Source organism: Sapajus apella, unplaced genomic scaffold, assembly GCF_009761245.1.
Source record: "Sapajus apella isolate SASKATOON/1434 unplaced genomic scaffold, GSC_monkey_1.0 scaffold111, whole genome shotgun sequence".
Classification (NCBI taxonomy): Eukaryota; Metazoa; Chordata; class Mammalia; order Primates; family Cebidae; genus Sapajus; species Sapajus apella.
Genome location: NW_022437051.1, coordinates 663,646 through 669,178, shown reverse-complemented (window position 1 = coordinate 669,178; position 5,533 = coordinate 663,646). Strand labels below are relative to the sequence as shown.

The 5,533-nt window shown below is 34.8% G+C and overlaps 1 non-coding gene across 1 annotated transcript; it reads left to right on the top strand.

The window, feature by feature from the left end:
• The first annotated feature begins 4,387 nt into the window (after nt 1-4,387).
• Nucleotides 4,388-4,515, top strand: LOC116537559. The gene has a single exon (XR_004263193.1). It is a non-coding gene; the product is annotated as a small nucleolar RNA SNORA40 (small nucleolar RNA).
• Nucleotides 4,516-5,533: the final 1,018 nt, after the last annotated feature.

The window sequence follows — 5,533 nt, the reverse complement described above, 5'->3', positions numbered from 1 at the left end:
CTCAGCCTCCCCAGTAGCTGGGACTACAGGCATGCACCATGATGCCCAGCTAATTTTTATATTTTTAGTAGAGATGGGGTTTCACCATATTTGTCAGGCTGGTCTTGAACTACTGACCTCATGATGCACCCACCTCAGCCTCCCAAAGGGCTGGGATTACAGGTGTGAGCCATCACACCAGGCAATCTTTTTTTATTTTATCCTGTCTTTTTCCTTTCAAAACTGGTAGCAGCTTTGCTAGTACTGCTCTCTTAAAAATCTTGTAGGATTCTTGTGAATCTCATTGTACTTGATTCCTTTACATAAAAGCCCTTCCCATCCATCTTAATACTAGCCATTTTTTATATAGGGCTTCCTATAAAACAGCTATGGGACAATGTCCTTAAGATCATTAGATGTGCCAATGTGTAATAAAGAATATATTTGAGACATATGTATCAGAACCTTACAGGAATTTTCTTTTCTCTTTGAGGTAGCTCCTTGACAGTTTTTGAAGTCTTGACAAAATATTTTACAATGCCCTTGGCTTTATCTTTAGATGATATTTTCCTAACAGCATGCTGGTTTGGATTATTGCTGTGATAGCATTTCTTAATTTGGCAGTCTTGGAGAGGGTAAGAATGAATCTCACACATTTTGGTAGGCTATGTCTTCATTTTCATTGGTTTAAATACATTTCTAATTTCCCCTATGATCTCCTCTTTGCCCTCTGGTTTGCTTAGAAATGTGATTTTTGAGTTTCACATATCTGGGGGAATCTACAGATATTTTTCTGCTTTTAGTTTCTGCTTTACTTCTGTTGCATTTGGAAAATACACTCTGTGTCATGTCAGTAGTCTTAATGAGACTTAGCTTATGTGTCATCATGTGCTGCATCTTTTGAAATATTCCGTGTGTACCTGAAGAGCATGTGTATTCTGCTGCTGGTTGATGAACTGTTATACAAATGTACATTAGGTCAAGTACATTTGAGTGTTGATCAGATCTTCTCTATCCTTACTATTTTGTATTTTACTTTTGGTTTACTGCTTCTATTAATAATTGAAACAGAAGGGTTAATATTTCCAAACATAATTGCAGATTTGTTTTTTTATCCTTTAATTAGCTCAGTTTTTGTTTTATGTATCTTGAGTTTCTTTTACAAGGTGGGCATATATGTCTCCTTGGAGAATTGAACTTTCTATGATAATGCAATGTCCTTTATCTCAGTTGATACTCCATGCTTTGAAGCATCCACTGTCTACCAACTCCAGCTGTTTCATGATTAACATTTGCATGATACATCTTTTCCCAACATTGTGCTTTTAACCTAGTTGTGTTCCTATATTTAAAAGAAATCTCCTGTTGAAAGCGTACAGTGAATCTTGTATGTCTGTTTTCTAGACAGACAATTTAAACTTTAAATTGGAGTGTTTCATCCATTTGCATTTAAAGCAACTATTGATGTAAAGGGTATACATCCTGTCATTTCTCCTACTCTTTGGCCCATCTGTTCTTTGCTTTCCTTTGCTTTTTTCCTTGCTTCTTTTGGATTAATAAGTGGGGTGTGTGTGTGTGTGTGTGTGTGTGTGTGTGTGTGTGTGTGTGCATTCTGTTTTACCTTGATTATTGTCTCATTAACAATACACTTTTGATTTAGTTTTAGAGGTGGGTCTATGGTATGCAGCATGCAAACCGAGACCATATCACAATCTCTGTCAAAAGAGTAACATTACATACCACTTCATAGATTAGGTGAAAGATCTATAACAACATACTTTCACTGCTCCTCATCCTTTATTCTCTGTTGTCATATATTTTATTTCATTTTGCATATACCTTACCATATATTGCCATTGTTTTGTTTTGAGTTTCAATTTTTTAAAACAAGTTAAAAAAATCTTTATTTTTGCCAGTGTATTTCCTACTTCCATGGCTTTTATTTTGAAGTGTAATCCAAATTTCCATTCGACATTTTTTTCCCTTAGTCTGTAGAACCTTATTTGACATTTATTTCAGTGCAAGTTTGTGGTGCTGAAATCCTCTTTTGTTTATTTTAAAATGTCTTTATTTCAACATTATTTTTTAAAGATGTTCACTGGTTATAGAATTCTAGATTGACATGTTATCTTTTCTTTCAGTACTTTTCAGATAGAATTTCAATATCTTCTGGCTTGCATTGTCTTTTTTGTAAGACATACAATATTTCTTACTTACGTTTTCCTTCTATTTGTGGTGTACTGTACTTAGTGTTTTGTTGCTTTTTAAGGTTTTCTCAGACCAGGAGCAGTGGTTCAGGTCTCTAATCCCAGCATTTTGGGAGGCTGAGATGGACAGATCGTTTGAGAGCAGCCTGGCCAAAATGGCAAAAGCCCAGTTCTACTAAAAATACAAAAAAAAAAAAAATTTGGCTGGGCATGGTGGATCATGCCTGTAATCTCATCTGCTTGGAAGGCTGAGGCACAAGAATCACTTGAATTCAGTAGGTGGAGGCTGCAGTGACCCAAGATTGTGCCACTGAACTCCAGCCTGGGTGACAGAGTAAGATTCTGTCTCACAAAAAAGAAAAAAAAAAAATTTGCTTCTTGTTTTTTTTTCAGAGATATGTCCATGATAGTTCTTTTTTGTTTTTTGTTGTTGTTGTATATATGTTTAATCTTCTTGTAATTTATCAAATGCTTAGGATCTAAGAGTTATTTTCAGCAAATTTGGAAACTTTGGGGCTATTTCTTCATATATGTTTTCTATCCCAATTTCTTTCTCCTTTCTTCCTAGGATTCCAATTACATGTATGTGAGAGCATTTGATATTGCCACACTATCTTTAAAACTGTCATTATTTAACATTTCAGCATTTTTATTATATGGGCTTCATTTTTATTATATGTGCTTCATTTTTATTATTTCTTACTGCAATTTCCTCAGATTTTCTGATAGTTGCCACAGTATCCAATTTACTAATTAGTTAAGTGATTAACTAATTTTAGATATTTTAGGTTTTAAGTTCTGGAATTTCCATGGAAACATTTGTTACAATTACCATTTTTGTACTGAGATTCCCCATCTGTTCACTCATTATGCTAAGTATTTCCTTTATATTTGTCTGCTAATTCCAACACCTTTGTCTTCTCTGGGTCTATAATTAATGACTTTGAAAATTTATTAGTAATTGGTCACAATTTTTTATATCTGGTTATTAAAATGAGAATTATGGTGGATATTGTGAATTATCACTTTATCAAAAGCCAAAATTTTTTTTATGAGTGACAGTTTTTTTATGAGTAGACAGTTTACTAACAGTTTTGCTTCATTTTCCAATGGTCTGTAAAAGCTTTGTAAAGGTGAATGTAAAGTCAGTCTTACAGGTCTAAAGTAGGTTCACTTCTACTGCACTCTGAGGTCTCAGATAAATGCCTGGTTTTTCAGTGAGGTCTCTGTGCGCTGCTTTGTATTCCTCCAAGAACTTAAGGAGAAAACTATGTACATTTCCATGGCTGCTTCTCACCACCACTTCTTCCTGTGCTTTTCCTTTTCCTGTACATGCAGACTGCCTGGCAACCTTGAACTCTTAATTTCTGACTACACATCTCAGTGAGATCACTTTTCTCTGCTTGGCCAGCACATCTCAGCATCATTTCTAGAAAGTGCCTCCAGGCAAAAAGCTAGAGCCATAAGGAAACTCACTGTATGTGTTTTCGTTCTTTTAAGTATCACAGCCCTATAGTGCTTGTGTTTCATTTTTATAGTTGTTTATGGTGGAAAGGTCATTCGATGATATCAGTTACTCTGTAAGAAATGAAAGTTGCTCTTGACAATATTTTACTTTGCATATAGTTATTCTTGTATATGTCGTTCTTAGGAGACCAGAAGCACCCTGAGGGCAGAGTTCATGCATTCTTTATCTTTGTTTTTCTTTTTTCCAGAGCATTCTACACAGCCTATATGCTATTTAGTATATTAGTTATTTAATTTGATTAAATATTTAATGAGTAAATCTTTAGAAAAATAAAATGAAAGAAACAAAACACATTATGAATTTTAAGAATAATTTCAAAGGCCACAAAATCCATTACACAGACTAATTTTCTTCCACTTATCAGTTCTTTTATTTTCCGCAACAATCACAGGAATACCTAAGTTCCTCATACTACATTCTTCCCGTGCTGATTCACAAATTTATTATAATCAGAAAGCATGTGAAAAACTGAGAAACAGGAGTAAACAATCACTGACTGCCATTGGGTAACAGGAGTAATTAATAGGAGTCAATTCCAGCATTCCTTTTTATCTTTTGAGTTGCTTTGCTGGTTGTCATTCTCTGTAGCTGCTAAACAGTCCAGCTAGAATTTTCTTGGTCACACAGGCAAAGATGATGTTTGGAGTTTAGAGGTCCAGAAAACCCTGATGACTGTACTTAAGTATGTTTTAGTTTAACGTGTGGACAAAGACTTATGGATAGGTGCAAAAAACAAATCCTTTTTTGCAAGCCAGAATGCATTGTTCAGCATGATTTTTGATATGTATAAGAAGGAATATTATGATACCTGAGACAGTTAACTGATAGGAGTACTGATAACCACAGAGGTTGATTCCAGGCCAGACTCAGTGGCTGATGCTTGCAATCCCCACACTTTGGGAGACTGAGGTGGGAGGATTGACTGAAGCCGGGAGTTCAAGACCAGCCTGGGCAAGAAAGTAACACCTTATCTCCATAAAAATTTTTAAATTAGCTGGATATAAGGGCTTGTGCTTATAGTTGCAGCCTCTCAGGAAAGGAAAGGAAAGCTAAGGCAGGAGGACTGAGCCCAGGAGTTGGTGGCTGCACAGTTTTGATAGTACTACTGTACTCTAATCGGGGCAACAAAGATATACCCTGACTTTTAATTTAAAAAGGTTGATTCTAGAACTATAGAAGAGATAGCTGAAAAGGATGGAACATGTGGGAAATCCTCATCTGCATTTATTTTATATTTCAATTTCATATTGACTTGATACATAAGATGGCATTTTGTTTTAAAAGCTTTTATCTTGAGAACATAATGTCTGGAGTTAAAGGTATTACCATATCCCGCACATCTGTACTATTCTTGAGTGTGATGGTCTCTTAGGGTGTCAAACTGAGAACCAGGCAGATCCATCTACACTAAAAATGACCCTAAAGTAAACTGGTTGAAAAAATTAGACCTCAAAGATTCTTGGTTTTTCCATGGGTGTATTTTGAATTTTTCATCAGTATACCCATAGAAAAAGGAGATGAAAGAAACCAAAATAAAAGAATTATGGGTTGACAGGACAACTGGATTAAAATAAGCATCAATTTCATAAAAAAAAGTTAACTTGAAGATAAATCTTTTGAAGATAAACTTTGACACCAGTTCTTTACAGGAGCTAAAGTGGCCTTGATGGACAGTGGAAGAAATCACAACATGGAATTCCTCGAATAAAAATTGATTGACTTTAAATAATTTTGCCTAATGTGACATATACACAATTTAAAAAAACCAAAACCTCTTTACATTGTTAAAAAAAGAAAGAAAGAAAGAAAGAAAGAAAGA